Here is a 9,731-nt window from a genome sequence, read left to right as displayed (position 1 = left end):
CTTACATCATTTTAATTAATCAGAAGGAGACATTTTTTCAAAGAATAGTATGTACTTGTGTTCTGCCTGAGATGAGTTCCTCTTCCAGCAGCAGTGACATTTCAGGTCCTCTCCTTTCTATTCTTCATCAAGATGACTGCATCCAGAGAATAACTCAATTATTTCAAGCAAACAGAAGGCAATAACTTGGCAGTAATTTTGAAATTGCATCCTAAAATATTCTCTTCTTTTTCCCTTTAAGGGCTTTGAAATAAAATGTGCCACCAATTAAAATGACTTTTGAGTGAATCTGGTGACTAGAGCAATACATCATGGCATTATTATCTTTGCTTGAGTGAGGCTAATAACCTAAAATGCAAATGGGAGCACCCCATTTATTCTTGAACATGATGAGTAAATAAAAACCAGAACATGGACACACGTGTTCACACACACACGTAAGTGTGGGGTTATTTGCATGTTCTCACTGCAGACCTGCTGTGGAACTCTGGGTTCAGGTTCACTGCCCCGGTGCTTAACTGTTATAATACAGGAGTGCCCTCTGCTGAGCTTCTCGGATAATAGATGAAGGCCTCTACAGAGGCACATTGGCCTAGTGCTTAGCAAATGTTCAGTCCATAGTTATGGAATGAATGATGGATAAGTGACCCCCTAATATTCTTCTCTCTATGGAGATGCAGGAATAGAGCCCTTCTGGTTAAACTGAGAAAGTGCCAGGGGCCCATGGGTGCTTTGCTTGGGGCTCAGAGCTTGGAGCCATTGATGCCAGTGTGGGTCTTGTCTGTGAGACCTGCTGGTTATCTGCCGGGAAAGGGGAGCCAGGAACCTGGCAGAGCAGGAAGTTGCTTTACCACGAGAACTGTTCAAAGAATCACAATTGATGGAAGAGAGCAGAAAACAGCATCCAGGAAACCCAGCTGAGACCAGAGAAGGGAAGAAAACTGATTTTTGCATCTAATTCGTAGGCAGGCATGAGCAGCTGTAAATGAAGAATGGGGCTGGGAGTCAAGAATGAAGGAGGCCAGTTGGCAGACAAGGTGACAAGGCCTGAAGCTCCCGAAGCTGGGTGGTCCAGGATTGAAGCCTTTTATCTGTCAGGAGAGGTTCCTTAAGGAAGAACCAAACCAATACTTCCAGAAGCCTCAGGGCGTGCTGGGCCAACCACTCACCATCACTGCAGAGCCACCCCCTCAACTCCAGGAGAAACGCCGGCTCAGCTACTTAACAGTGGAAGCCACTAAGACACTGGTGCCAAGGGAAGTTTTGTGGATGGGACTGTAGATTTGGGGGGGGAGATAGATGAGAATCTGTGATGCTTGCAAGCTCCTGCTTTATTCAAGTGGTCCAAAGGCTGCAAATAAAAAAGATCCACTACATTATTCAGTAGTCCAAAGGCTGCAAATAAAAAAGATCCACTACCCTATTGGCCATTCAAGTTTATAATTCTAAGGAAAAAAAAAAAATCAGGGTGCCTTATTTTTTATTTTGCTAAGCAACAGGGCTGAAACAATTCAGGTTTTTATTTTCCCAATGATCACCACTGCTAGTGTTTTGTGTGGTTATTGTTGTTGTTGCTGTTTTCTTCAAGAAAAAATAAATAAATAAATAAAAAGCTAAAAGGCTCCCCACCTTCAAGTCTTCCTTAATAATTGTCAATCTCTATTACATTCTTGAGATAGATATAAAACTTTAGAAGCCATTATCTGGGCTGGGCATGGTGGCTCACGTCTGTAATCTCAGCACTTTGGGAGACTAAGATGGGAGGGTCACCTGAGGTCAGGAGTTCGAGACCAGCCTGACCAACATGGTGAAACCCCATCTCTACTAAAAATACAAAAGTTAGCCAAGTGTGGTGACAGGCATCTGTAATCCTAGCTATTCATGAGACTGAGGAGGGAGAATGGCTTGAACCCAGGAAGCAGAGGTTGCAGTGAGCCAAGATCATGCCACTGCACTCCAGCCTGGGCAACAAAAGTGAAACTCCTTCTCAAAAAATAATAATAATAAATAGAAGCCATTATCTTTTCTATCAGTAATATTTTCAAATGTAATTCTTATATAACACTATTTTACATCTCTCCCTAATATTTACATGGCATATATTAAATGAACCTTTGTCAAGGATGTTAAGACTCAAAGCTTTGGAAGTCAGCACTCAGGCATACCAAAGCGACAGAAAAGTTCTTAGATTAGTGCCAGCAGTTTCAGTTCAGGGGGAAGAAAAGGCTTAGCATGCAAAAGTATTTCTGAATCCTTTAATAATTCAATCACAGTAATTAAATTTCTACTCTAATAGCTACAGTGAAGGAAAAAAAAAAAAACAAGTTAACAATAAATATCAGGTGGTTAGAGAGCTGCACCATGAACCAAAAAGTATTTGATGGAAACTTGGATTACTTTCATTCCTCTTCTGCCTCCACAGGTGAACTGAAATGCTATTATTTTCATTTAATTAAGCTTACTTGGCTGGACCCCGGAGAGATGAAAACAATCATGCTTTTGTGCCCCTATCAAGCCCTATTGGCTTTCTACAGTGCAGCAGGGAGGACGGGGTGTGTTGCCAGTGCCCCCCTCTCTAATGTGTGGTCACTCAGGATGACTCTTCTCTTGAATACAACAGTTGGCTTTTGTAGAACCATCCTCTGTGTGGATACAGCACAGCATCTGAACCGAGTTCCTTGGCTCGTTGCTGCTTCTGTTGGAGTAATAGCCGCTTAAGATGATCATTTCTTCCTTATGAGTCACACGATGCTTATGTAACCTGATGCTTTGCTCCATCAATCACAGAAAATCCCTTTTACTCTCTTGCTTCTGCCTCTCCCAGTCTCCTGCAGCTGCTCTCTTAAGGTCATTGATGAGCAGTGGAAAAATCCAAAGGGCTGATCTGTGTGGATGGCTTTCTAGGATGGAGATGCTCATGGGTTAGAGTCACACCACCCACCGGGACCTCCAAACATGCGTCTTAGAAAGCTGTGCTCTCTCTGTCTCCCTGATCACAAATACTACTTTTTGTGTGAGTCTTCTCGTTAGTCATCAGCCACAGGCTGTGGTGGTCCTCAGTGTTGGGTCTGTGATGTTTTCTTTCTCTCAGTATCTAATTCCATCTAGCTCTCCTGATTTCTCAATCTCTGTCACTGTCAAAAGCCAGAAGAGAGGAACACGGACTACTGGACTCAGAGCACGCTCCTTTTCTCTCTCACTCTGTAGATAGGTAGACGACAAATGATAAACAGATAGATGACAGATAGATGATTGATAGATAAATGATTGATGATATAGATGATAGATCAATAGATAGAAAGAGATTATCCAGCAAACACATCAACCAGCACTAGATAATAGACAAACTCATTGTCTTTCCCCTCCCTCTGCTCATCCTCTGCATCCAGTCAACCAATGTCCAGATGATTCAACTTTGGAAATGGTTCTTGAAATTAAAATTGTGAGCACTTTTAAACCACATTTATTGTTTCTTCTTCATGGCAGTTGCCTTTATATCCTTAATAAATGCAGTATTTACTTCCACTTTTGCATGTGGAAAAGAGCAAACTTCACTAAGTTCACTAGCAAGGGCCTTTATCCACTCTGCTTGGGTACCAGGGAGAAGGGTTGGCCCAAGCTTACTTACAATCTGATTGGCCCAAGCTTAATACTTCATTGGTACCAATTTGATGAGTGCTCAATGAAGGGATGTGCTTCTAAGGGCAGGCTTAGTGTCCCCTTCTCTGCCTGTCAGGGGCGGGTAAGCTCTGTGGGATTGGCCACCTTATGCTCAGTAGAGAAGGCACAGCTGGTTTAGATCCTCAGCCTAAGCTGCTTGCTTCAATCTACCACTTATTGCAGAGTTCTAGAAACAGATGGGGGAGGGTGTCCACCAGTGTTTGCCCAGCTTGATAAAGTAATACCACCTGGTCCATATAGGGAAGTGATAAACCCAACACTCAACCTCTTACATAACCCAGAAGGAAATTCCACTAAACTCTTTGGCATCCAATATGGAATATAAAGAGACAGGACCTCTAGGCAACAACAGAGAAAACCCTAAAGAGAAAAGAGACTCAAATAAAAAGGTGCCAAGAAAGGATGAAAGGACACTTCAGACAACAAAAAAATAAAAGCAAAGAGTTTATTTCCTCCTCCTTCTCATCATCCCACTTTTACTTATTTTTGATATTTTTATTCTGGTCAAAGGTATCACAGTTTTTGTGGAGTATCTAGCCCTTTATTTGCAAGCTGCAGAGCAAATTTTTCTCTCTAGAGAAACTGACATTTAAGAGAACTAAGAAATGACTGAGTTGATAACGTTTTAGTATTTTTTAATTAGGTAAAACATTCACATGGTATAACATTCATAAGGAATACCGCTGTCCCTCATCCCCACCCCCTGCCCCCACCATAACTCCTCTCCTTAAAGGTGACTGCATTAATTAATGTTGTGTCTCCTCCAGTAATTAATTATTCTTTTTCAGAGAGCCGTACCTTAGAATGTATTTATGCATCCCCAGAATCCTAAGCAAAGGAGGCAAAGGGAGGGCCATATCTTTAATGTGGCCATGGGGAGTCTGGCAGAGCTAAAATATACCCTTGCCACACCAAGGTGAAGGACTCTAGAGAGAAACTACAAGCTTTACTGAGAAAGGAAGAAGCTACTAGACCTTTCCTGCTGTAGTTATATCTTCATCCTGCAGCCCAGCCTTGCCCAGACCCTGAGCCCAGACAGACCTGTTCCCAAGAGCAGCTGGGCTCTGCAATTACCCTGCAGATAGAAGCTCCAGGTACATCCCTAGGGAGCCAGCCCCTGGGAACTTCAGCCTTACCCTGTGCACTGAGCACTCACTATCCAGAAGACAGGTCTTCTGCTCCATCCTAGGCAGGTACCCTGACATCTGGCTGGCCATTTGGAATCAGTCTTCCCATTGCCTGTGACTGTAGCTATAACTGCTGGCCATACAGCCCTAGTTCGTCCCATTTTGATGGACTGGCTTAGATGGGAGAAAGAAGGCAAATTAAAACACGGTAACTCCAGAAAGCAAAGCCAGCAGTTTTCCAGCCTGTAATGGCTTGGACTGAAAAGACAGAATAAAGAAAAACAAAAGCAAAGAAATGAGAATAAATTTGATTTTGTCACAGAAGAAGCTTACCTGTCTTGAATTCTGACTTATTGATCTAGTATTTCTTAATTTCCAGCCTACTGTTCATGGACCATGTCTTTGTTATGATTTTATTTAGTACTAAATTGGGAACATAGTTAAAATAAAAACAATCCAAGTTTTTTCCTTGCAAAAAAAAGGTCAAATATAAAAATTGGGTCTAGATTCTGGGCAGAGTGATGATGCAATGTATTAGTCAGGGTTCTCCAGAGGGCTATATATACATATATGTATACACACACACACACACACACAGAGAGAGAGAGATATATATAGACGTATATGTATATATAGACATATATGTGTATGTATATATATAGACATATATATACACACACACAGAGAGAGAGAGAGAGAGAGAGAGAGAGGAATTTACTAAGTATTAACTCACATGATCACAAGATCCCACAATAGGCCACCTGCAAGCTGAGGAACAAGGAGAGTCAGTCCAAATCCCAAAACTGAAGAACTTGGAGTCTGATGTTCAAGGGCAGGAAGCACCCAGCACGGGAGAAAGATGTAGGCTGGGAGGTTGGGAGGGTAGGCCAGTCTAGTCTTTTCACGTTTTTCTGCCTGCTTTATCTTCTAGCCTCGCTGGCAGCTGATTCAATGGTGCTCACCCAGATTAAGGGTGGGTCTGCCTTTCCCAGCCCACCAACTCAAATGTTAATCTCCTTTGGCAACACCCTCCCAGACACACCCAGGATCAATACTTTGCATCCTTCAATCCAATCAAGTTGATACTCAGTATTAACCATCACATTAAAAAAAAAAAACAGGCTTAAATTCACATGTTGCTGTAGGGACACCGAGTGCCAGCAGGAGGCTTCCCTAAAAAGTTGTTCGTGCAAGCCAGGAACTGACATGCCCATCCCTAGCTATATTATGAAGTAAACTAAGATTCTTCCATGCAATCAAAACTTCACAACTACTGAAAAGAATGAGATAAATTTTGTGTGTTGATGTGGTTAAAATGACCCAGATATTGTTAAGTAAAAAAAGCATGGTACACAAATGCTTCCATCTCTATGAAAAAAATAAATAAATAAATGTGTGTGTGTGTGTTAGATAGATATATGATATCCATGATAATTTCCCCAAAAAAATACACAATTAACTACTGGTTAATGTGTGTGTGTGTGTGTGTGTGTGTGTGTGTGTGTTAGATATATGATATCCATGATAATTTCCCAAAAAAAATACACAAATAACTACTGGTATTGATTATCTGGATGATGGAACTGAGGAGGAATAGAAAGCAGCCTCATCTTTTATTATAAATCTTTTTGTACTGTTTGAATTTGTGTTCTCTATGCATGAAAGTATTATTTTCATAATAACAAAAAAGAAAAAAATGTAGTTAATGAATGCATGCACAAAAAGACCTGCAACCATATGCAGATTTAGGAAGCTCTAAACTTTGTACTGTATTCTAGAAAGAATTAAAATAAGTACAAGTGTCCAGAGAGCGAATCAACACACCAGTGAATGTCAAATATCCATAAATAAGTGATTTCACATTCAGCAGCATGAGATCCATAAAGGTAGCCTTCAAGCATGACTGAGATGTGCAGCTGAGCTTCCAGGGAGGGGCAAATTGATGGAGATCATTGTTTTCCTCTAGAGCTGCTATCCTCCTTCCTCAAGGTCAGGCTGACAAGGTGAAATGAAACATTAACATTTAGAAGTGCTTTCCCGTGGAGGTGGAAGTGCAGAAATTTAGCTCTTCTGAAACCTTAACCTTCCCGGAAGGTGTTAATACTGCCAGCATCCCAAGTTCTCAGCAGGTTTCCAAATGATTTTTTCCAGGGCAGACCCTGAGATATAAAACAATGAACTACAACAGGCCCAGGACACTGCAGATATTTTGTGCTGTTACTTAAGAATTAAAATTCTTTCATTCTGCTGTTTGTGCATACAAATTATCTTTCCTAGTGACATTTAATATACATATCATTAACACTTTATCACATGAAAAGGTTGGAAAATTAGTTTCCCAGCAGAGTTTCCATAGGTAATGGAGAACTGGCTTTGCATACGGGCTTTTCATACATTCTGTATGGGTGTGGGTAGAACTAAGTGCAGCGATGTTGCATGAGGAGCAAGTAATGAGGAAGAGTTGAGTCTTTTACTTTTGGTGCATGGCTCATGGCTATCTAGGCAGAGTTTCCTGTGTACAAAAGGACACCTTTCACTTCAAAAGGACGTGTTATTTATGTATCAGTCCTTATCAGCCCCCAATAGAACCGCCTTCTATTTTACTAAATGTGTACAATAGCAACAGACTCTCTTCTCTCCTTCAAGCCTCAGTGCCTCTTCTTGAAGTAACATTTTCCTGAAGAAATCATTCTTCCAGACCATTTTTAATTTTTAATCAAATACCTAATGAAATTGTGCGAGGGACTGAAAAGTGTGGAATAACACATTGTAATTCTGGAAACAACTGAGTACGTCGGGGTAGTCAAACATGTCAGCATGACTGGTATCAATCTTGTGTGCACACATCAAATTGATCTTTGAGTTCTCCACAATAATTTCAGTAAACTCATTCCTTTTATTTGTTCAGGGTATTGTAAAGACCCAAGCCAAAGAACTTAGTCACCATGTTTGATTCACTCAGGTCCCAAATATAAAGTTATTTGTCACTTTTTCCTTTCTAGAAACTTCTGTTATAATAACCAATACGTAGAATTGAAAATTTGAAAATGTTGTAAAAATGTCAGAGGATTCTCCAAGGCATGTATGCCTCATGTGATCTTATAATCAAGTTGATGATGTCACCATTTCTTCTGATTTTTAAGATATTTTTCCTCTTCTTCATTTTTGTTGAAGTAATTTTGCTGGTAAACACCTTCTGTATTTAAAAAAAAAAAAAAAAGCTATTATAAAAAGTCCTGTGTTTAGAGTGCTTGAGATGAACCTAGGGGGTATACATATAATCTCTGAGAAGTCAACATTGAAGGAAGGAGAACGAAAGTATCAATATAGGTTACCAAAGATGATTATTTCCATAGTTAATCCTGCTGCTTTAAATGCACCTGGTCTTTATTTTCTACTCCTCGAGATACTTGAAGTGAGGGAGCTCCTTTACTGGTTGCATGAATTACTGAGCATAAAATACTCATCCAGGGATTATGGCTTAACTGTTCATCCTGCCCCCATATCCAAACAAAAAGCCCAAGGACTTTCAGACAGGTAAATGATAGACAGCCCGGTGTCCTAGGCCATGACACATCCTTCTGCTGTGTGAGGCTGTAAAATCATGACTGTTCATGTGATAGACACATCCTCTGGAGCCACCATGTAATAGTCCATGTGTGTAACATAGGAGAGAGTTCAAGAATAAAAAGGAAATGCATCAATCATCATTTCAATGAGAAATACATTCTCTGGGTAAATGATTCCATATCATTCATTTAAGACAGTTTGTGAATATACCTGTTGTGTCAGGTGATGGAATCATAAAACACAGTCCTAACGCTCAGTGTTGATAGACAACTGACAGATGCAGCCACATCACAGGCAGGAGAAAAAGAGTAGGGTAATTTGCTCCAAGGGAGGGATGATCCCTGAGCATGGATGGGGTGGGGGTGGGGCTTGGGGAGTAGAAGGTAGGAGGGATGCTGAGGCAAATATTACCAAGGAAAGCTTCCATGAAGATGACGTCTAAGCAAGAAATATAATTAGCAGATATTTGGGTAAGCAAAATATCTTGCCAGCTCTTTGGTGTCTGTGATTCTGTCCCCATATCCGTCCTAAGGCACTGTGGTCCCCTGATGGTGATGAGGAGGAGAGGTGTCATAAACTCACAAAAGAAAACAAAGGAGCTTTGCTTATTCAGAAGGACTCTGGATAGTAGCTCTGGGTAGAAACAGACCACGGGATAACAGCACAGATGTGATCCAAAAGCATAATGGGGACAAGACCCCAGACAAGTCCAGGTGGCAACCAACTCAGAAGCTTTCTCTTGGACTCCCAAGGGTCTCTGTGTACCAACTTCAAGAGGGGGATTTTAAAAGGGTACTTAAAATCGCAAAAACATACTCACTGAAAAGGCCATCCATGAATATTTACTGCATCAAAGGATAATAGTGACAACAACACAAGAAGCTCCCATTAATACAGTGTATATTACATTAGTTAATTGATAATATCTCACAGTTACACTTAGTACTTTATATCTCAAAGATTTATTCTGATAATATAACTTTAATATTAAGTAGATCTATATTAAAAAAAAAAACAAGCCAGGAGAATTATGAGACAAAGAAAATTTGCTGTAGTCTAGGTGATGTTAAGACATTTGCATATGATAATAGAGAAGGCTGTGAAGGTGCCTTCAAGAGTACTGCAGATCCTTCCAGGTAGACGCATGAGGAAAACATTCCATCATCATTCCCGTGGCTTTGTAATCATAAATAAACATTTTCTTTGCTGTCTATTTATCAGATGTTGATTGAGCTTTCATTGTATGTAGGGGACACTCTTGGCCACAAAACACAAAGATTTATAAATATTTAAAATATAGCCCCTATTCAAGTCTCAGCTGTCTCAGCTCTCTCTCCTCATCTCTCTCTCTGT

This window comes from Trachypithecus francoisi, unplaced genomic scaffold (genome assembly GCF_009764315.1).
Source record: "Trachypithecus francoisi isolate TF-2019V2 unplaced genomic scaffold, Tfra_2.0 Lachesis_group13, whole genome shotgun sequence".
NCBI lineage: Eukaryota > Metazoa > Chordata > Mammalia > Primates > Cercopithecidae > Trachypithecus > Trachypithecus francoisi.
This window is presented reverse-complemented; position numbering follows the sequence as displayed.